Source organism: Globicephala melas, chromosome 13, assembly GCF_963455315.2.
Source record: "Globicephala melas chromosome 13, mGloMel1.2, whole genome shotgun sequence".
Classification (NCBI taxonomy): Eukaryota; Metazoa; Chordata; class Mammalia; order Artiodactyla; family Delphinidae; genus Globicephala; species Globicephala melas.
In genome coordinates this window covers 11095513-11120104 of record NC_083326.1, presented here as the reverse complement: position 1 = coordinate 11120104, position 24592 = coordinate 11095513, and positions in this window count along the sequence as shown.

Sequence of the window (24592 nt, the reverse complement as noted above, 5' to 3'; positions counted from 1 at the left end):
GAAAAATATGAAGTTATCAGAGACACTAGAAACCAGTGGATTCTCTATTACTTTGGAGTACACTACTTCAAAGGTTAGTGGTTAAAAACCATTTTTTTGTTTTACTCACAGGTGTCAGTCAGAAATTCATAATAGATTTGGAGATTCATCTATAACCCACCTGATATCAGTTGTGGAGGAGTCACTTCAAAAATGGCCTCTTCCCTCAAGTATCTAGAGCCTTGGTGTTCCTTGGCTTTTTTCCTTCTCCCTATGTTATTTTGTATCCTCCAGGACCTCTCAATGGAACTTGGCTTCGTACAGCATGGTGGCCTCTGAGTAGTTCTACTTGTAACATGACAGCTCAGGGCTCCAAGGATGAGTGTTCCAATGACCTAACTTCAGGAGTTTCACCAAGTCATTTCCACTGCATGCACTTGGTCAAGTATGTCACTAAGGGGGCCCAGATTCAAAGGTAGGGGATGAGACACCTTATCTTGTTGGAAAATATCCCAGCTGACCTGTTACCAAAGGTTTAGAAATGCTGAATGGCTTGCCAAATTTGAACAGGTCACTGGATTCCCACCCAGTTTCCTGCCATTGACCAAATTTCCTCTTTCTTTCTTACAAACTACAGCCTTTCTCTGGGCCTGAGATTCTTTACTCATAAACATATGAACCTGGAAAGATGATCTCTAAGGTTGTTTTCTCTGTAATGTATATTTAGCAAGTCCTATAATTTGCATCTCTCCTTCAAATTTTGCTCAAAATCCATCCCCCGCCCCCACCATGAAAGCTCTTTCGGTGAATAAAATCTGGCTTTCATCACACACTCCCCATTAATGAATTTCCTCAGCACACATGTGGGTAGCTTTTGCACTAAGATCAAGTTCTGTACTTGTTTTAATGTGTCACAAGCCCCAATTCCCAGCGACTTCATCTGACATTGATCTCTTCCTTCCAAAAATTCCTATTACATTTTTAGTTCAAACCACAGAGTTTGGCATTTGAGAACATGGTGTCTTGCATTGCTTTTAAATCGTTTCATGTGTACAAGTTATGTCTTGCCAACTAGACTTTAAACTTCATGGGCATTATTCATACTTCATACTTTTAAGAAGTTATCATAGTAAGGGGTGCAAGGAGTGTGTAGTAAATTCCTAATGATGATGATTGAGTTTCTTCTTACGTTCTTATACTTACACGTTACCATTTGGCTTGTTGGCTCACTGTTTGGTTAGTTTATCAAGAGCAGAAGCTTTCTTTTATTTCATTGGTAACCCTCCAAAGAATTAGATACTCTATGGTGTATCATTCATGACACACAATAAATTTTCCTAAGTAGCTTCTTTCTTCTGATTTGCTAATCCAAGTGTTGTACCTATACCAAGGAACTTTTTCTAAAACTTTCCCCTGATTCTTTACCTGTAGATGTTTCAATATTTTTTTACAAAACAATATCATTATCAAACCAAGAAATTGAACATTATTGTAAAAATGTTATTTAATATGCAGCCCATAATCCAACTTATCTATATTTTTCAATAATTTTTTCTTTACGTGAGGTTTTGTTTTTTACCCAATCTATTATCATATATCGCGTTTAGTTGTCATGTCTCTCTAAACTCCTGAAGTCTTCATGAAATCGATATATTTGAAGATTCCAGGCCAAGTACTTTGTAGAATATCTCCAAACCTGGATGACTGAATACAGGTCAAACATTTTGGACAGGAGAACCATATGGGAGATGTTGTATAATTCCCAATGCCTCTTTAAGAAGGCACGTAATTCTGTTTGTTCGATTATCAGTGATGCTAAACTTGAGTACTTTTCACAGTGGTATTACCAGACTTCTCCATTGTAAGGGTACATCTTTCCCTTTATAATTAAGTGAACTCTGAGGTGATATTTCGAGATTATCTGTACAACCTATTCTCTCAAAACTTTCTAGTGGATGATTTCAGCATTCACTGATGATCCTTGGCAGGGTAAATTACTACATTGATGATGTTATATTTTTAGCTAGTACGTCAATCCCCTGTTTTCAGTTATCAGTATAAACCTGTGAACTTTTTCTCTATTCAGAGGATTATAACTCTTTACCACAATTGGTTTTTTTTTTTTTTTTTTTTTTTTTTTTTGATGCTCAGATTGTTTTACATTCAGCCAGTGAGAGCTTCTTCAACCTGAGTCCCGGGCCTTTTGGACAGGTCTCATCAGTCTTTGAGATATTCCTTGATTTCTAACATAAGATTTCTAGGCTTCCCTTGTACTTTTCCTGCCACAGACTTATGTTCAGCCATATTTCCACTGAGCCATTATTAGCTTTAGGAGAAAAATGACGATGAGAAACCAAAATCCGCCTTTTATGTGTTCTCACTGCTACTGAGGTGCAGCTAATTTTAATTGAGTTTTAGAAAAGATACATGTACTAAAGTGAAAATTCCTTTTTGAGGAAGGCTCATGTGTTATTGAATTTTTGAAAGCTTTGCTGGTTCCTTTTCATTTGAATGAATACAAGCTGGTTTGGTATTCTTAGGTCAGTCTTACCCCAAGAACTTTATATCATTGTTTTCTGGTATTAGCTGCACAAGTTTTAGCTCAGCCTGATAATTTCCCGTGGTTTTTCCTATCTGAATGACTGAAGAAATCATTCTTTACCCTTGATTTTTAGTAACATAAGTAGGATATGTCAGTGATGAATGTTGTTTATTAGATTTTCTGGTAACACAATGTGCCCTTTCTGCTTTCTGTCAAGTTAATTTTCTTACATTGTATCTATGAATATATCTTCTTTTTCATTTGTTGGCTTTTATGCTTTAGGGATACTAATTATTTCTATATAAGTACATCATTAATTTTGCAATCCAGTATGTTTATCTTTTCATTTTTTTCTCAGCCTGAGTTCACTGTAGTGATCTGCTCCTTTTATATGTTGTTGATAGATTTTTTTCAGATTTTGTTTCCTATTTCTTATATCTGTTATGGTCTTTTTGATCCTCAATTTGTTTCCTTATCTCTGTAGTCTCTCTTTTCATCTCATTTGGCTGTTTAACCTCTTAACTTTGAGATACTGTTTTGCTGAATTTGTTTAAATGTTCTTAGTTGCTGTGAAGACACTGTGAATATATTCCTGACTTTTCTTGACCTCCTCTTCTTCTGGGTTGTCTTACACATATTTTGCATCCTGTGTCCTTTTTTGTAACTTTTATGCTGGATGTAGTGACATCATTGCCATGCTGTTTCTCTCTCTTCTGTTCGTGCTTGTGTAGCTCCCCCCTCAAACTTCCATTTACTCTGATCCTGTATGAGTGACTTCTTAACACTGTTTCTTCTCTCTCTCATTGCTTCTTCTTCCTTCTAAAGTAGAGGCTGAGGGCTGGGTATTTCTTACTTTTCCCACTTTTGTGTAATTTGAGCAAATGGCAGGGTCAGGTCCGGCAAAATAATTTTTTTAGGATACCTGGATTTGCTTTCTACTCTGAGATCACTTAAAAGTCTCATACAAATTGCATTCACCTAAACTTGGCATTCATCCCACTCACACGGGGAATAGTCTCAGGTCTTAAGTCCAGTTTGACATGAGTCCCAGGAGATTTCACTTCCTACAGTGAGAGATAGATCCTTTTCTCTAGTTACTTTCTTTCCTTTTCTCTAATTTTTAGTTTCTTTATTTCTTTTCACCAGTCAGAAATGAAGAAAGATTATGCTATATTTCAATCTCCCTCTCTATTATTATTTTTTAATCAGGGAGGCTATTAGCAAGAATTTTCAAGGTTTTTCAACCTCATATAATATAACTTTGGGGAGGGGGGTGACATTAGGAACCAAACTTCCTTCACCTCTTCTCTCGAATATACTGTTTCTTTCACTTTCTTCTTCTTTTTTTATTGACATGTACTTGATTTACAAAATTATATTAACTTCAGGTGCACTACACTGTTTCTTTCTTAGGCCATTGCTTTCAAAGTTTAAGATATTAGGTTAGTTCTTTCCTTGCTTGGTGGTAGTTGATAGATTTTTCTGGGTTTTTTTTTTTTTGGATATTTTTGTTCATTTGATTAGATATTAAGAGAGTGAAATAATGTGTGATGCAATTTCAGTCATCATAACACGGAATTCTCCTTTCATTCCCCCAATCCCCACCCCTGGTTATAAAATCAATTCATGCCCATTGTAGAAAATTTAGAAAACACACGGAAAAGAAAGAAGAAGGAAGGAAAGAAGGAAGGAAGGAAAAGATCACTCATAATTCCAGATAATATGTATCATAATTTTGACATGTTGTAGCTTTTTCTGCATATACATGTTTAAAATCGAAACTTGGATTATAGTGTGTTTAAAATTTTGAGAATTGTTTTTTTAAAAAGTTTGATTTATTTTACCAAGTCATTACTCTTCTCCAAAAATACAACTTAAAGGTCACAAAATATTCCATATATGGATTTCCCAGAATTTTGTCAATTATTACTTTTGTTATTGTTTTAAGTTATCGCTATTTTTCAATATTCTAAATGATGCTGTAGTGAGTATTTTTATTCCTAAACATTTATCTTCTATTATTTTATTTCTGTAGGATACATTGCTAAATTTGAAGTTATTGTATCTAAAAGTTGGAACTTTTAGAGTCTCTTAATGCACTTGCCAATTCCTTTTTTTTCCAGAAATGCTTACCTCAACAGTATTATTACTGTTACTTCGTATTGTTGATTATTCAACAATATGAAGTAAAAATGTCCACCTTGCCTTGCCCTCCTCACTTCACCTTTATCTTGCTATTGAAGTGTTTACTTCTGTTTACCCTTCCAGCCTAGAACAGGGATTTGCACACAGTAGGTGCTCAGTGACTGCTTTCATGACTGATGGGTTATTCACACTCCTCTTAGCATTATAATTTATTGGCTTAGCCTAATAGCCATCTTAGCAGGCGGTTGAAGACAACTACCTAGGAGATGACGTGAGGAGCTGGAGAGGGGCTCTCCCTGCTCTGCTCCGTTATTAGCTTCACTTAGAGCATGTCTGGTCATCTTTGGTCGTTTACCATCCAGGGACAGTGGAGGAGTAAGGCAGGAAGCTGAGAGCCTGGGGCTACTGCAAAGTGGATTCCTCCTCACTCTGGTTGCTGGGAGGACACTAGGAAACCAGGATGCAGCCTTAGTCTAGGGGAGAAAGTTTATGGCGATAGACCCGTCTCTTGGCTTGGTCCTGATGGACAGGTATTTTGCAGCGAGTTCTTCTGGTTCCCTTACTCCTTAGTCTATGCCATTGATGCTGACTGCACAAAGCATCCCAAGAAACACCAGCACTGTGATGGTCATTGCCCTTCTCAGCAGCCTGGTCTTAGGCTACCTACAAAGCATCTTGCCGTTAAGCTGCTGCATCTCTAGTCTGGTTTACACGTTGATGATGCCCTTTCATTCAACACATTAAACAAAACTGCATCGTGGTTGTGTGTGCAGTTATGTGCAACCTCACGTGTGGGAAGCAATCTGCCAGCTTCTGAAGTCACAGTGAGGAAAAAAGCACAGTCTCTCCCCTTAATGGGCAGGAAATTCCACTTTCCTCAAAGGTATGATAGAAAAATGAGTAGGACCCTGTGACGGCTTATGGTAAGCAAGGCAAGAAGTGACGTAGGTGCATGGGTGAGGGACCAATAGCCAGACATTCCCAGCAGCACAGGGCAGGGGCTACCCCAGGAGAGCCATGAACTCCGTGTTCTTACCCCTCTCTCCTGCCAACCAAAGACTCTTACGTACCTACAGATAGATTGTGATGAAACCTTGCAGGAGAAAGTTGTCATGGAGGGGAGGGTGGAGAGGTGTGCTGTTGAGGAGGGGGGAACGTGATGGGCTGATTTCAGCTTCTGCTGTGTTCAGCGCTTAGCATGACTTGGCAGAGCGAACCTCCTCTTTCTTAGACACCCGCCTTCCAGAAACACTGGCTGGGGAGGCAGTTCATTTCTGAAACTTCCTTTTCATTTATTTGCTTTTCCCTGCCTCTCCTTCTAAATTGTTCCTGAGCCCTGTCGGTATTTCTTTTTTTCATTTCTCAGAGTTGCTTAGCCATCTACCCTCTGAGGTTTTCTAAATATAATTTATGTTTTTCTTTTGTCACTTCTATTATTTTCTTAGTGTTTTTTAGCTTGTATTGAAATATTAGGTTGTGGTTTTTCTCTGTTTCATGGCCGTATGTTTCTGGCACGTCTCCACTTTCTGTAGATTTGTAAATTTGAGTTATCCTATTTTTTTCTTCTGTGGTTGGCAGAATAAAGAACCCTCAGAATTGTCGACATCCTAATCCCTAGAATCTGTGTATACATTAATTTACATGGCAAAGGGGAATTACATTTGCAGATAGAGGGACTTCCCTGGTGGTGCAGTGGTTAAGAATCCGCCTGCCAATTCAGGGGACACGGGTTCAAGCCCTGGTCTGGGAAGATCCCACATGCCACGGAGCAACTAAGCCCGTGCGCCACAAGTACTGAGCCTGCGCTCTAGAGCCCGCAAGCCACAACTACTGAGCCCGCATGCCACAACTACTGAAGCCTGCGTGCCTAGAGCCCATGCTCCACAACAAGAGAAGCCACTGCCATGAGAAGCACTGCAACGAAGACTAGACCCTGCTCACTGCAACTAGAAAGCACCCGTGCGCAGCAATGAAGACCCAATGCAGACAAAAATAAATAAATAAATAAGTAAATTTATTTTAAAAAAAAAGTTTGGAGGCTTCCCTGGTGGCGCAGTGGTTGAGAGTCCGCCTGCCAATGCAGGGGACACGGTCTCGTGCCCCGGTCCTGGAAGATCCCACATACCGCGGAGCGGCTGGGCCCGTGAGCCATGGCCGCTGAGCCTGCGCGTCCGGAGCCTGTGCTCTGCAACGGGAGAGGCCACAACAGTGAGAGGCCCGCGTACCAAAAAAAAAAAAAAAAAAAGTTTGCTGATAGAATTAAGTTTGCTTTTCAGCTGGCCTCAAGATTATTCTCCATTATCTGGTGGGTCCAATGTAATCACTAGGGTCCTTTAAAGAAAATGAAGGAGGCAGAACAGGAGCCAGGATTAGAGAAAGATTTGAAGATGCTATATTGCTGGCTTTGAAGACAGAGGAAGGGGCCACGGGCCAAGGAATGCAGGTGGCCTCTAGAAATTGGAAAAGGCCAAGAAACGTTCTTCCCTAGAGACGCCAGAAGGAATGCAGCCCTGCTGACATCTTGATTTTAATCCATTGAGCCCCATTTTGTACTTCTGATTTCTATAATCGAAAGATAATAAATTTGTACTGTTTTAAGCCAGGATGTTTGTAGTAATTTGTTAAAACAGCCATGGGAAACTAATATGCTCTCTTACAATATCTTTGCATGAGGTTCAAATGCAATTATTTTCTGATACCTGTTTGAAGTGAGCTCTACCTTCCTGCTTCAGTGAGGAGAAGCTGCAAGGTTTGCTCTGGTGTTCCCAATCCCTGGAAAGTTACACCCCGGAGGGGACAAGCCTTTCCCTGTGGATGGAGTTCTGATACACTCTTCTGAAATGGAGTAGAAAAAGCAGAATTCTATTATTATTTTTTTTTGTTGTTTTTGCGGTACGCGGGCCTCTCACTGTTGTGGCCTCTCCCGTTGCGGAGCACAGGCTCCGGATGCGCAGGCTCAGCGGCCATGGCTCACGGGCCCAGCCGCTCCGCGGCATGTGGGATCTTCCCCGGACCGGGGCACGACCCCACGTCCTCTGCATCGGCAGGCAGACTCTCAACCACTGCGCCACCAGGGAAGCCCCAGAATTCTATTATTTTTATCTTTAACTTTCCAGAAAGTATTTTACCCTGCCCAGACTTTGACCTGGGGACAAAATGGAAATTGGAGAATTTCCTGTTTCTGTCTCAGTTCTTTTTTATCCTTTTCCATCTTTGTCAACTGGGCTAGCCCCTTCTGATTTTGGGGGAGTGGGGTGGGGAAGAAGAGGGAAAAAAGAAGGAGAAAGAAGCTTGGTGAGTGGGAGAAAGGCAAGACAAAGGAAATCATGAGAAGAGTGGTACTATGTACATCAGCTTAGGCGTGGAATGAAGGTCAAGTTCTGTACAACTCTGACTGAATGCCTCCCCCGCACTCTCTTGACTTTCACTTTCTTAGTCCGTGTGTGGCCACAAAGTTCTGGAAATCATTCAGATTCCTGCATTTTGACAGAATTTTCAAACAAGCAGTTCTTATGTTGAAAGACTCAAATCAGAGCATTGATACCATATGTGCCACCTGCCATACACACACACACACACACACACACACACACAAACACACACACACGCACACACCTATGAGTTACACGGACAAGCTGAAGTTAAAACTGTTATCGACTGATGAGCCTGGTGGAATATATAAAGAGTGTTTCATTATTCACCTCCTATGCTGGAGAAATGCAAATGAATTCAAGTAAAAAGACACGTTCCGAGGAGCCGCAGCAAGGCGTCGGGATGAGGCTTGCTCATTACATTCAGTTGCCTGTTGTTCGTGCCATCCCCGATTTGCACCTGCAATTACCTCTTCACACCTGGGAGTGCACAGGTTTTGTTGATTCCATTTCAGGAATGCTCAACCTACGTGTTTCCCAGAATAAAGAGCCTTCTAGAGCTCTGGATTCTGATACCAAGGTGACAGTTACTTGTGTTCTTGAATGTTTAAAAAAGAAAGTAGGAAAAGGGGGGAAAGCCAAAGAAACAAAAGAATAAGTGGGAAAAGTCTCATACCCACCATCAAAGGAGCTGAATTCACAAGTCTGGGAACTTTCAGCCTTTGTTGCTTTTAAGTGTCAGTGAAATCAACCCCCACTAACAAGATACAGTCATTCCAGGACCCGCTCAACAGCTAGCAGGACAGACTGTGTCATTTTCTACAAAGGCGGCTGGAAATCATTTACACTGCAAGATGCTCTGTGGTGATAACAAGGTATTCAAAATGAGAAGGAGTCTGAGATAATCTTCAAAAGGTTCCCAAGTGCAATCTGCCCCCACTCTCTAGAAGATTCCTCTGGAAGAAAGCAGATGCAAACATATCACTTGAAGTTGTTGAGACTGATAGGATTTTCTGCACCTGCGCTTGAAGTTGGCTGTCTTTTTCCGGATGAGGTGAATTACATGAGATGAGGCTGAAATTCACCAGACATTGGAGGTCACATAGTCTGATCATTTGCCAGCCAAGAGCGAAGGAACCATACCTTTCAATATGGCAGCGAATATTTCTTCATTCTGGCTTTCTTTACACATAGTTGGGTGTATTTTAGACCTGGGAAGACCAACAGAAGCTCCAAATTGCAAAGATAAATGAGAAACATAGAAAGTACTTTCCTGTGGCCTCTGATTATATTGCCAATCTAAGAAGCAGCAGTGCGGTTCCAAGTTACAGAGTACTAGATTAAGACAATCAATGAGGGTGAGCCTTTACGAATAATAAAAACCATTACAGATACTTTAAATGCATTTTTATTCATAAGAACAATGGTGCAGAGGTACAGACTTAATCATACTGAATATGTGCTACGCCCTCAACATGCAATTGCCCGGTGCAATGTTCTCCAAAATTCTATGAGGGGGTGACTATCAATATCAATATTTCACAGATTAGGACACTGAGGCCTGAAGCACCCAAGTTCCTTTTCCAAGGACTCACTAGTATTAATGTTTAGAAAAAGTATCTGAATTCAGTGGGGTTGACTCCAGAAAACAAGCTCTTAGACCTACCGACAATCTATAAATATTATTCATGGAGAGAAGGGTAGGCTTAATAGGCTTTTCATCTTAGATCCAATATTTGATATTGACCTAATACCATCTGTAAGACCCCGGATGTTGCAATAAGAAAAGTTAATTGAGAGAGGACCATTGAGAGAGATTCATTTTCATAACATGCTGTTATTTTCAAAATGTACTTTCTGAGTACTTGGTGTGTATAGAAGCATCCTTGATATTCCCCAAGCAGTCTGAAGACTAGGTAATAATGTAATAAATTTATGCATGGAAATCTTAGCGGTTTCTCCATGGACCCATGGAGAAGGAAGACTTCAGCTAAAAATTTCCTGCATTTCACTCCGCTGAAAGATCAAGGAATGTGGAGTGACTCCAGGAAATCAGAGATCAGTTGACAAGCTCTATTATCATATGGTGTCTTTCAGAAGGAAGACATCCGGGTGAAACAAGGTATACCCAGAATTATTCCACCTCAGACTGGGCACCTCAATGGAAACTATTTCTCCAGGGCACATTTGTGCTGTGTCAGTTTTTCAGTTGAAGAAATATAGTTTCTGCTTTCCCTGTTTACTTTCCCTATTTGCTGAAAGAGACTGTAAATTCACAGTAGCAGATGGCAGCTTAGAAACACGGTTATGCAGACCTGTAGAGCACAGAGGGGCAGACGTAGGGAGGCAAGACAAAATCAGCATGAAAATTCCATTTTAAAGGGACAGGTACAAATTTAACACCAGTGTCTAGTTCTTCAAGTCTATAGGCATTTATTGAGTATCTACTTAGCAAAGGCACTGTGCTCTTGTTCGCTGCTGGTACAAAGGGAGAATTAAAAGAGGAGGACGAGGAATTATTCTTTTCTACAAGAAACTTACACTTTCCATGTAAGATGGATGTATTCATCACTAACTCTCATATAAATGTAGTTGCTAAATAGTGGTACAACTATCGGTCAAGAAATAAGAGGGCATCGTCTTGTCTGGTGGTTGCTGATAATAGTGGCAGTAGAGACAAAAGCAAGGAGCTGCACAGGGTTGATGTTTGTGTGGTTAAAGCACAAGATGTTGTGAGTGATTAAATGTGGAGGGGTCAGTTCAGTTCGAGTGAGTTTGGCGATCTTGATGCTGGGGTAAATGTGGAGGAGCCATGGTCCAAATGCAAGTCACCGGCCTCAAAGGAAAACAGAAGAGATACGGAGGACACAGTGCAAGTTCATCATAAGAACGAAGGGGGCCGTGAGCATTCTTTTCACACATGAAGCTCAGTACAAATATTATTCCACCCCAACATGATATTGGAAAGTCAGAAATTAAAACATGAGCTGAAAAGACTTGCTGAAGTGCAAAGGCTTTAAGTCTTACTTTATATTTGATTGATTGATTCATTCATTCAACATTTCCTGCATGGCTGTGACCAGATACTGTGTTGGGCACTGGGGTTACAGAGAGAAATAGCCCTAGTCTCACATTTCTTTACTCACTATTATAAAATAAGAGATAAGCAAATGTCTTCTATTGAGGACCTGCTAGGATGCAGGGTAATGGAGTTCAGCACTTTTGTTCTTGTTTCCCAAGGTCCTAAGAACTGAAGAGGAGCTAAGCTTTGTACATAACACCTAGAACATCTATTTGACAATTCCCCCAATTTAGAAGCCAACTTGGGTCTTCTGGCCCATTCCTTTCCCAACCATTTAAAATTCCATTTTTCTACCTTTCTTCCAAACCTTCCATCTGTAATGTAAGTTTGGGCTTTTCTCTTTTGAACCAGCTGGTTGGTTCTCACTTGGACTGGTTTAAAAAAGAAGTTTATCTTAAAAATTGGGGCTTCAAAATAGAACGCTGTCATGATAAATGGAGCACATGAAAATGTGTGCATGAAGGAGGGGGTGATCAAACCTAAAGTATTGCAAGGGGCACCTGGTGAAGACTTGGCTTTCACATCCTCTGTGATTCGGTATCTCCAAGTGTTCTGCATCCCCGCCCCCCCCATCCTCTTCTGTTGCTCATCATAGCAGCTCTGTTTTCTGTTTGGTGCATATTGATTTTTCAATAATAAGCAAGATTATTGGTTTAGCAATGTCCTGTGTCTCCCGTCTCTCAACGAGAGTACGTGGAGAGTGTGCCCAGCTCTGCAAGGGCACTCGGACTGAGCACAGTATTCTTTGTATACGATCAAAGGAGGAGGGAGAATAATTTGTACTCTCCAAAGGGTGGTAACATACATGGTCCTCCCCTTCATGGGAACAGGGGCGTACACAACGGAATGTCCTGGGAAGGCCAAGTTTGGCAGGCTCCCTGCCTGCTGACAGCAAAGGCATTTATGGCAGAACATCTTAGAAAGTTGGAACCTTGTGAAAAATGACTTCAGGAAGTCGTTTCAGGGAAATAGAAAGTCTTTGCTGACTCAACTTAGCAAATCCCAGATGGAGCACATCTCTTAAGCCAGAGTGTCAGGGATCTGGTAGCTGATAGTTTGAGCATATTCTTTTATCTCTAACAAACTGGAAACCGGATACCATTGCCTTTCCTCAAAGCTGGTTTGAGGTTTCTTGTTTGGTCAGTAGCTATAATTGATTAATATCACTGTCATGTCCCTTCGTGGTGTGAACAGAGAGGATTTGGGATAACAGAATGTGCAAGGCAGAGGGGACCTAGAGATAATGCAGTTCCAATTCCTTACCTGGTAGATGGGTAAATAAGGCCAGACATCTGCAATAACTTTCTGAAGGGCACAGTTAGTCAGCGACAGTGTGAGGATGAGAGGGCAGTCTTCCCATGTCCCAAGCAACGTACCATCTGCAACATGACACATCTCTACATAGCCTGGCACTTGGGATGCTCTTCAAGACTGAGTTACTTCTCAGCTACCAAAGTGCGCTTAGTAAACCCATGGCTTCAGATCCTAAATGAACTGACTTCCAATAAATGAGTGAAACCTTCAAATTAGATTTATTTAATACCAGGTTAGATTATACTTCTAGAACAGTGTTATTCAATAGAAATAGAATGTGAGCCACATCTGTTATTTTACAATTTTTAACTGGCCACATTTAAAAAAAGCAAAGAGAGATAAGTGAAATTAACTTAATACTATATTTGTAAAAAGCTTAGTATATCCCAAACATTATGATTTCAACAATATAAACCATTATTGATGAAATACTGTACATTTTAAAGAATACTAAGTCTTTGGAATCTGGTGTGTATTTTATTTCAATAGCCACATGTGCCTAGTGGCTACCATATTGGACAACTTAGCTCTAGAGTCAATCCAATCCCCTTTTTGTGGTCTTCACTGAATTAAGCTTAGAGCGGAACTTCGAATGGTTTAATCTCTGAAGAAGATATTTTCTAAATCACAACCAAAAAATTCATGTGCTGTTTCCAAGAATGAGAAGCAGCCCAGAAGATGCAATTTAGAAACCAACATATTCAAATTTCTGGTACAGTTTAATGGTTCTTTGGAACGAGGGGATAGCATATTGAAATTGGTACTTGAAAAATCTAAAGCAAACAGAAACTGTAGATGAGCCACCCTACAGAATTTATAGTGATTTTGGAACAAGCTGCTCCACGGCTTCTGAGTTGATGGCTATGATTCTTTCCCTCTGCTGAAACCATCTCATGTTTTTGCTCTTTTCCTATTAGCCAGCTGATATGGTTCCAATCACCCTATTAGCCTCCTCTGAGGCTGTGATGCTATAAATTCCTCGGGAGCATTGTCTGTAACATGATTTTTCTTCTCTAGGCAATATTCTACTTTCCTACGTAATAAATTTTTTTGATGGTAGAATAACCCAAAGTTGAACAATAGATTTATATGTTACTGGTGGAGGGAAGGAGGGAAAGTTCATTCTCATTATAAAATTCCTGAAGATAGTTCCTGAAGGTACAAGATGATGAGACCAAGAACTTTTAAGGCTGGTGGAATGTAGGGGTAGGGGTAGGGGGTAGGTAGGGCAGCTTTTAGTGCAGGCAGCCAAATAGCCTTGGTCAGCCAGAGACTCTAAGCTCTTAAGGAGGCAGAAGCTACTCCATTGGTTCATGTGTGTATCTGTAGGACGTGGCACAATATTTGGTCATTTAGTAGCTTTCTAAAAGGTTGATCATTAGATGAATAAAGGATTGAGGAAATCATGCTTCACGTTTTCCTTTCCTTGTATCCTCTTGCCTCTTCTTGGTCTTCCTGTAGGGGTCAAGGAAGACAGGTTGGTAGACCCCTGAACCTTTAAAAGTTCACATAGGCCTTTCAGGGGGTAGAGAAGGTCTTTCTTTCTTCACTCCCTTATCAGGAACTGAAAGGTGCTTTGGCTGCTGCCTCTGGCTTAGAAGGGGACCCCTGCTCCAGGGTTGCCTGTCTCTCTACTCCCCCCACCCCACTCCTCCCTTATCCCACCTGCCCCCAAGAGATGGGAAGGAGGGCAGTGACGTAAGTTGGTGGTTGGACTGTACATATCAAGCCCCTTGGACACTGAAAGTTGGGACATTGTGTATGTGTGTGTGTGTGTGTGTGTGTTTATGGGGTGTTGGAAAGTGGAAGAGAAGATGCTTTGATTGTCTCCTGTTACAAACACCTGCTGGCAATTAGGCCCTTTCCTCCATGGAAGCTTAGCTCTCCCCCCTGGACTCCCCTCCTTCCCATGCTACAGGGACTCTCCAGAAGGACCATGATGGTGAGCTACAGTCTCCTATGTCAACTGACTTGGCAAGGCCAAATTGGCTAGAAAGAGGAGGCTTGGGCTTATCAATGTTTAGTGCTCAAAATGTAGATCGTAAGAAAGTTGAAGATATCCCTATAGTTTTGGGGTGGGGAATAGACTGGATACCTCATCCAGAGATTCTTTGACCGCTAGCATAATGTCCTCATGAAACACTGAGGCGTTTGGGTTCACTTGTTGGCAGGGGGGCTGGTCAGGGAGGAAGGGAGACAAGTTTAATTTTCATAACATTTGCTGAATGATTCAACAAATTTTGACAACTTATTCAGAGCCAGGGTGAGGTCCTTGTGAAAAATGATTCAGGTCGGTCAGAGATTAGACTAAGGGAGAAGATGGTCAGAATTGGTACCAGGGATCACCTGCTTTTGACCCTACTCCACCCTACATCACATCACATCACATCACACACACACATACACACACTGACTCACAGGGCAAAGAGGGAGCTCTGGAGGAGAGGGGAGTTTTTTCCTAAAGGATGTAATAAAGTCCTGTCTTTTATAAGCCTCTGAGGCAGGCCTTGCTCAGTATGGTGGAGGCAACAAGGAAATACCCAGGTATTTGGCATCCAGAGCAGATGCCCAAACGTTAGATCAACTGCAAACAAAGAAAAGTTAACTTCCTCCTAATGTTCGTCTCTGGAAAAAGGAGGTGAACTTCCTGCCAGAGGAGCTTTATGAACCTACCAGGCTGGCAGGCCTAGGCCAGCTCTTACTGTTATCTGGAATTCTTGCCTCCTTCCCAGGCTTAGAAAATACACCCGACCCCAGTGCAGACTGACCACCACCAAGCCCCCATGTGAGGAGATCTCTAGCTCCAATCAAATGGTTTATTTGACCCCAATGCTTTGACATCCTTGTCTCTGGCCCCACTGATGCCAGGGCATTTGCATCCACTTGATTTCAGGGGCTCTGGAGGTCACTCACAGGCTGTCCCAATGCCAAGGTCCATCATGGGCAGTCCACCACCTCTCAAGCAAGCTGCATGTAGTGGGCTGCCCTCCTGAGGAGCTCTCTGCCTCTGAGTTACTCCTACATGCTTCTCCCTGGGTCAGTAATTGCTGCTATCTGTAGCTTCATCAGCTCTGGTCAGTTTCCTGGACATCAGTGTGGGCCAATCAGACCCCAGACCAGAAGACCACATTAGGAAGTACTATTAGATCTTTTCAAGAACACTTCCTTCTAGATTTCTTTCTTACCTGGGTATGGAGTAGTGCTTTCCTACCTGCATAGTGACTGGAAATCATTGATCGTAGCTTTGTTCTTCTAGCCTTGCCCAGAAGACCACCCCATAGATTTTCCCTGGGTTGTCAGCTCACCAAGTCTGTCCTTAGTTCACTCCCATGAGGCATTAGGACACCTTAAATGTACAAATGCAATACACTTGCTACAAGGAACAAAGAGCAGGGTCAACTCCATTAGGTCAGATCCCGGACTCATTTTCTTTTGCTCAAGTGAAGGAATCAGTCCTGCTAAACATCTGTGGGGCTGGAAAACGTAGCTGTTGAAAATTGTAGGGTGGGTAGGAGTACTTAAGCAGTGGTGGGTAAGATGTGGGTGGAAGTTCAGAGGCAGCGTCCATCTGAATTCTCTGACTGACCTGCACGTTCATTATCTATCCACAGACTACTCAAATGACCAAGCAATAATAGCCCTGGAACCATGATTAAAGAGTGCATGAAATCAACTACAAAAAGAAAAAGAAGAAGAAGAAGAAGAATGGCAAAGCGTTAAAGTGTTCAGGATGGGTCATTTATAGCAAAAGGCATGAGTTGTATGGTTGCAGCCAGTCTCTGGTGGGTGTCTATTATTTTATTCATGCATTTTTTGGCAATTAAAGTCATCTTCAATATGAAGATAAATGCTGACTAAGGAACTTACAAAAAACTTAAAAAATTTTACGAACTGCTTCAGCATTCGCTTTCAGAAAGCTCTTAGAAGTTCTGTAAGGAGAGATGCATACATTAGGGTAAGTTTAAACCTGTCTCCAGCCTGTAAGTTAGGCTAAAAACATAGACGTTCATGACTGTTTTCCCTCTGTTCACCAAAAAATTCACTTGTCAAAACAAGACAAAGATCTGAATTTATCATTGTACTAAATGTAAAATGAACTGGAAGCCACAACTCAGCATATGTCTATCTCTCTCGGAAAATAGTCATGGATCTTTAAAGCAAGATGGATGTTTACTTTTTTAAAAAAAGAATAGATGCCTAGACAGATTAACAAATGAGTTCTAATTAGTCCCTGGTGATAGACTTATTTCCCACAAGGGCTGGTCAGTATCTCTTTCTTGGGCAGCCACAGGTGGCACCCCCAAAGTTCAGCTGCCCATCCTGCAATGCACACAGCTCCCGCCCAGCTTCAGTCAGACTGAGAAGCAGATCCACCTCCTCTTCTAGCTGAATATCTCCTAACTTCCATTCTACTGATGACATCACCTTTACACTGCAAAGATGGTACCTTTGTTTCCTACAAAATAACCAGGTATTCTACTTATCCCTAAGCTCCCAGTAATCTTATTTGAAAGTTTACTGGATGGGAAATATTGCTGGGAAAATATTGCACCTCCTATGCCATGTGATTTTCACGTTCATGTTTGACATTGTCAAGCAGGAAGCAATTTTAACGTGCCACTGTTAAAGTGACGACGTAGCTAAGGTCTCGGAGATGACAACAACGAGGCGGGAAGACTGTAAACCACACCTGCTCTAAATCACATCTGTGCTATACTTCTCACTACAGGTGGAGTTTGAGTGTGAAATTACTGTACTGGCTATGACCACTACAGCCTCATTAAAGTCAAAAAATTCATCTATTTATCTTTTGAGGAATGTATATGTTTCTCATGGATTTACAAATTAGACACTTTATTTCATTTTAGGCTAATAGTAACTGGTACAAGTATAGCCTTCATTTATTGACCTTCTATATAACATATTGCAAATAAAACATAAATCCATCTTTTGACTTATCCTAGTGGGTTTATTACCAAATGTATTAGAAAGGCCTTTATAATTTTTTCATGCATTTTGGACTCAAGGAGGAACATTTTATTAGAGTTCTAAGGTTGTCTGCATTCTACAAAGCCTCGGCAACTTGAAGAGCTCCGTTTCAATCCCCCAAGCCCCCTCTTTGACGAGCCCCATCTAGTCTCTGACTTTTGGGAGAAAAGAGATTGCCCACTGAAAGTTTTCCTGAATGCTGGAACAGAGGAAAACTTTTCCCACCCTACTCCATCTCCAAAACAGGACACGAGTAGCTTTTCATCTCTATGGCTTCTTCCTCCTAACAGAAATAGAAACTCTTTAATTAAATAGAAACTCTTTAATTAAATCTTGGAGAGGTGTGACACCTGAGTGTCACCACATACCACGTCATCGATTTTGGAGAGAAGTATTTAGAGGAGGTTGAGAGGGAAAGAAAGAACCCGCAAACTGATTTTTTCCCCCCTGATTTAATAAAGTCTCTTAGCCTCCTGAGCCCACTGTGGTTTTCTTGAATTGCACAGCTGTTGCACAGCTGGCAACAACCTAGATCCATGCTGATCTTTGGCCAAAATGTAATGAAGGACTCAGTAGAGTGGAAAGTTAGTGCAGAGTCACTGGTGCCGTCTGGGGTGTATGCTTCCCCGTGGAAGGCGAGAAACTCAAAGAAGATGTACTGGACCTTAAAAGGAAAAAAAAATCTTCAAACAATTGGCTTTGGAAACGGACACATAACAAAATTCACCAGAAGCTACTGTGTTTCTCATCTTTCATCCAACAGCACGGAGATAGATTCCCTTTGGAGGATTTTGGGTTGGAAGCACATGTTGGGGCCCTAAGGGGCAGAGTAGGACCTGTGTTATTTTGCAGCTCCCACCTCGCCCCACCTGGACTGATGCTGGAGGGAAGAGGGTAGGGAAGAGGGAAGGGGGAGAGGGCTTAGAGAGTTCTAGTCTGTCTTTTAGCATTTTCATTCCTTTTGCTTGTTGGAAACAGCAAAATCTCCTCCAAACCCTCAGGTTCCTTTCTTTCCTTTATCTTTTATCAGGGGTTGAAAAGGATCGTTAAAGTTGACAGGAAGAAAACACATATTGGACTGATTTCAGCAGCGAGGGTTGATGAACAGAGTACCACCCACTGTCCCTCAACTTCCTCTTCCATGTCTGAATTGTTCTAGTCTTTTTATTTTTTAATATAATATCGGGCTCTATCTAGCAAAAATGGAAATAAGTGACAAATTATTAAATGTTTTAGTTTCTTAGTGAAAGTTTACGTACAGACTCATTATTAAGTAGTTGTTATTACCTACCACAGTTTATATGCATGAGATATATTTGAAAATTATGGGCCATATTGCATGTTTTATGAAAAGCTCTGAATCCACCTATTTCAGGCAAAGACATCAAGTCAATGTACCTGGGAAATAAGAGGCTGTCATCCTGGACCTGTTGTGGCTGCCAACCCACTGCTTGTGACCTTTCCAAAGTGACCTGATGACTTGCTGCTGTGGTTTGCCCAGCAGAAGGAAACACGCAGCCCTGCCTTCCTTTCCCACCCCCATCAGAGGGTAGGAGGTGCAGTAAACTGAACTGGTACTTTTCCTCCTCAGCCAGCCATTCCAGCCAAGAATCCCTCCACGGCCCTTCCCCCTGTTTCAGGCCAGCCCATCCTCCACACAGCAGCTCCCCATTTTAAGAGCCTCAGATTAACTGAACAGGTATCTCTGGGGATGGAATCAAGACATCCTTAGTAAACAAAAAAATTCCTCCAGGTGATTCTAATGAATAGTCAGCTCAAGTAACTATTACTTCACCTGAATCTTATGAACTGGACTTATTTCATGCTCTGGCTAATAGAGTTTGACTGCTTTCTCTGACTTTACTCAATTTTCTGCCCATGATTTCTGACCTTCTTTTTACCCCTTTCTACCGGAACAGATTTTTGGTCTTAGGCCCCGCTGTCGATCCTGTTCTGTTGACTCCTGCGCTGGGCAATCTTGGTTGCCTGCTTCGCAAGCATCCATCTCCTTCTCCCACCATCATCCTCTGGCTTCTCTTTGGGCAATTCACCCACCCCCTCTTGCCTTTGAGTTTGGTTGAAATTGTCCCCACCTCTAGTTGTAGAGGTGGTACCTGACTGGTTTCAAGCCATAAGCTTTTTATTTCCTCCTTGGGCATACTGATTAGCTCAGGAATGGGCATATCAGAGACAGAGACAGGGGGAGGGATTTCTCAGGTGTTAGGGACACCTGTGAGAGAAAAATTTGTCCTTATTTTATTGGGGATACTGGAAGACATGCTTTTATTTCCTGGTAGATGTGACAAAGAAGGAAGCACCCCAAGACCTGCCGGCCACCGTCTTACAACTATAAAGGAGGAGTCTACCAAGAACGAATTCAATACTGAAGAAGCAAGGCTGACAAGGACAGAGAAAGGAACTGTGTCCTAGTTACATTGGAGCTGCTGTTCAGTGAGGAGAGTGTCGAAATAGTTCAAACTAACAGATGATGAAGCTCCAAACCAAAGCAGTAGCAGTGAGAGAGACTAAAGGCGTAGACATTACGGGATGTGAACGTGAGAAAGAGAGTCATCAACGATGCAGGGGGGAAAGGTCAGTTCTTGGAGTGAGGTCTCTAACGTGGTAGAAGTGAATGGGGTCCCAGGTATGGGTAGAAGGCTAAATCTTGGGCAAGGAAAGATATATTTTTTGCTGGAAAGCTATACTGTTACTAAAATGAGAGAGGAAAGGAAGAAAGAATGGGCACATAGGTACATTCACAACTAGTTTTATTATGTTTGAACTCCAAACTTGTTGGCTTATACAATCATTCATTCATTTACTCATTTGACCAATACTTATTGCCAAGTATTGAGCTACAGGCTTGACATACAGCATGGTCCCTTTATCACCCTTCCACACAACTGCCCGTGTCAAGCTGAAATTCCCATGAAGATTTGGAACCTACCAGAAGGTAGACTTGCACATTGTGGCCCACTTCCTGAATTCTAAATCACCCACTAAGCTGGTTATACTGGAATTGGGTGCATCCTCCCCAGAGACACATTTAAATTCCCTTAGATTCTGTGAACCCAATGTTTTGAGTACAGATTTTGAACCTGGACCATATTGCCTCTTTTTGTAACATAACGTGAGACTCACCTCTTAGAAAGGGGGCTCCATGCCCCCTTGCTAAGATCTTCTCCCCAGGTAGCAAACCCTCCATTTCTTCAAATGCTGCTTTAGTTAACTTTGCCAGAATTCTGAGGGCCTGTATTTAGCCAGCTTCTTCTGGAAATCACATTGTTTTAGACAATGTTGAGCTCCAATGGGTGGAGAAGCAAGAATGCTTTCAGCGGTCTCGTCTGCAAGGCTTTGATGTTCCTTCTCAGTCATATTGTGTCAGTGGAAACGTTGGTCTGAGCACTCTGGTAATTCTTTCAAAATGCACAAATGTTGAGTGTGTGTTTTTAATGGCTTTAAGCAATTAAAACAAGAAACAATTTAGAAATCATTAGAAATAGCGGCTCACTAACCCAAGAAGGCTGAGGGCCTGGATGGCCACTGGCTTGTCGCTGTGCCTGGGACAGAGTTGTGAAAGGAAGGCTTACTTAGGTCAATGGTGGTTTCTGAAAATTTGGGGGTAATCTAAATCAGCTGCTGCCTCTACCATGCAGATGCCCCTGAAAATGGGTTATTAGAAAGTAACTGGGGGGAAATGTGGTGCCTCAGGAAAATGACAATTAAATACAAATGCAGGAGTGAACACATTAAATATATAAACACATGCGAAACCAAAAATTAAAAAAAAAATAAGGTGATTTCTTCAAACTAGAAACTTAAAGAAATTGAAGCCAAGCATTCAAAATGTTTAGTCGAAGCAAATTCTCCAAGGGCGCACAGGGAGGGTAGTGAGCTGGTAGAGGAGGGGAGATTTCAGAAATCGTGTAGGCAATGGTCATCCAACGATAGGAAGAGATGGATTAGGTTATCCGTAAGCACATTAAGATGATAAAAATTCCAGCATCAGAAGGAATAAAACAGTTGAAAGATCATTAACATGAATCAGAGATTAATCGACATAAAACTTAAGAAGGGTGAGCCCGGGTTATCGGCTATCAATGGGACTTGTTTTAGCAGGGAATTTCAGAGGATTTATCACCAGAGAATATGGATAAAGAGTTGCTCTTGAGTAAGAGATATAACCAAATGAAGTAATCCTGCAAGATGACCTTCCTTTTACAACGACCCATATTCAAGACCAAAAAAAAAAAAAAAAAAAAAACCCCACAAGAACACTGTGTCTTTTGCAAACCCATATGCAAAATGTATCATCTCTATGGTTCATCATTCTCTGACTCCAAAGAAAAATCGTTTTGGGCCTCTTTCTTTGAGGAACCAAATTTGAATTTGAGCGGCACTTCTCGCCAAATGAATTCATCTTTCAATTATGTTAGAAGTTAGAAGGACACACAGAGAGGAAAAAAAATTCAAATCATTTTTCTGCTTGTTCCAATCAGTTTAGATCCTTCCCATTTTAAGAGAGCAGTGAAAAGTCATCTTCACCAGAAACTTGAGTTTCTGAATTCACAACAATGATTATAGACAAATTACAGCCTTTATCCTTTTCCTTTAATAGTGAGGAATAGTCAATTTAAACAAAAACAAAAACTGCTATATGGCTTTCTTTTTTCCTCTTTGTGGAATTGGCTACCATGTCCTTTTGCTTTTAACTCATTTGGTACTTTTATCAGAAGACAGACAATGAACTAGGATTATACTTTTGCCTACTTTTGGCTTCTACTTTTTCTTGTTTTCTCAGATTTTAGTAATATTTATGGTGTGTTTCTGCTCCATGTCTTTCCTGAGAATGGGCTCCACACACCTGTGTGCTTTCACTTTCCTTAGTTAACTGTCAGGGTTATGTCCCCCAATGCCCCGTCCAGACCTCACAGGTACCAGGAAGCAGAACTAGGGCTGATGTGTCATACGGTATGACAGTCTCATCTGGTACCTCGCTGACCTTCTGGAAGGGTGCTCTGCAAAGAGAAGGCTAGTTCAGACCCAGACAAGGCCCTGCAGATCAGCGGTCATGACCAGGAGGGGCTGCGTGGGGTGGGACGCATCAGTGGCCCCAGCTTCAAAAGAAAAACAACTTACATGTAATTGGAGGAGCTGCTCTGGCCAGGAGTTCCCTGCTGTTTCCCCTGGACCCCGACAGGCTCTCGAGGGGCCTGAAGTGTTGACAGTTGGGTCCCAGCCCTTGATACCCCCCAGAACTCAGGAGGCAGCCTAACATAGTGGTGACGGGCCCAGGCATTGGAATCAAGCAGGCCTGAGAGCAAGCTATTCCAAAAAGCGCTCTTGAAACTCATGGAAGAGACAACGGTCTTGAGAGCCAAGGCTCCTAATTTCCAGGAGCTGGGTGTTTTGGAAAACAAAACACTTAAGGGAATATGAACCTTCAATTTATGATATAAAAAATGTCCTGGAAAGAAAATCGGTAAAGAGCTCAACTAGCCTGTCTGCATAGACCAGATAAAGGTAGTCGGAGCTGGTACAAGAGGTGCTATGGAGAGAGAGAAGATGGCTTTTTCTCTGAGAAGGGGTCCTGTTCCTTGCCTGCTCTGCTGGGGTGGCGGTGACTGGACAGTGGAAATCCCACACAGGTAAGCAGGTGCCTCCCTGCCTGGATGCCTGGAGAGGTACTGGGCTTGAAGAGAAGCCCTCTGTGTCAGCAAGGGGTGCAGACTTAAGACAGAACTGACATAAGGCCAGTTCTAAGCAGGAAAGGCGAAGAGCAAGGTTGTGGAATCAGCTGAGAACAGAGGGGAGGGGGACATCTCATCAGGATCACGGATGGGAGAGGTTGCCTGTGGGAAATCATAAAGTATCTGAATTTACTACCTGACTATAACTAGATCAAGTATTTTGCCAGTAGATTAAATAGGGCTTAAAAGATAATTTAAGTTCATTTATAGAAAAATGATCAAGTCAAAGTTTTTACGTACCCAAGTGTGTAGCTTGCAAATTTTGTACCTGGTAAAGGACTTAGTACCCTATCATTTTTAGTGGAGAGCCATTTAGGGTTTTTAAGTCTTTGATGGCTAGAACTAAAATTTTGTCGTAGAAAGAAAGGAAGCGAACTTGGAGGTTGGGTGACTAGTTGATGGTGAGGATGATACTCAGTGAGAAGAAATGAGGTTTTGATTTTAAGACACATCCTAGATATTGAGGATTCAGAAATGAATTCAATGTAGAGTGAAAAGTGCAGGGACAGTTGAAATATTGGAAAAGCTCGAGGACCTGGAACAGAGACGGTACCATCAGGGAAGTGGAGAACAGCAAGTGATAACGTGAAAGGTGATAAGTTTGTCTTTCAAGTAATTTATTAAGAGCTTTTACATTAATCAAAGTAATCAAAATAGCCATGTGAGGAAAGCAATAGAATATTGTAGATACAAAAATGGATGTGCAGACTTGTACATGAATGCTCACAGCAGCAGTATATACATAATAGACAAAATGTGGAAACCACCCAAATGTGGTCTGTCCATACAATGGAATATTATTCAGCCATGAAAAGGAATGAAGTACTGATACACACTACAACAGATGAACTTCAAAACATCAAGCCAAGTGGAAGAAGTTAGCCATAGAAAGTCACATGCTATCTGATTCCATTTATATGAAATGTCAAGCACAGGGAAATCTACAGAAACAAAGTAGTTGCCAGGGGCTGGGAAGGGGTGTGTGTGGAAACAGCGAGTGACAGCTAACGTGTACAGGATTTCTTTTAGAGGGGACAAAAATATCTAAAATTAATTGTGCTGCACACCCTGGGGATATGCTAAAAAATGTCAAATGTACACTTTATTTTTTAAAATATTCATTTATTTATTTATTTTTTTGAAATGTACACTTTAAATGGGTGAATTGTATGATATAAAAATTATATGGTAATTATCTCTCTTTTTTTTTTAATGGATGTGTAGAGAACATTGGCAAGTTGTCCGGGATGATTCAGTCAGTAAAGGAGCAGAGTGTGAGTCCTAGATTTGCCCAGAGCTGAGCACAGAGAGGCTCAAAAGCAATTTCAGGTCTGCCTCAAACTGTGTCCTTCTGGAGACCGATCAGGTAGGCATTCTGAATTGCCTTCCTTTTAATGCAGACTCAGCCGACGTTGGTGTT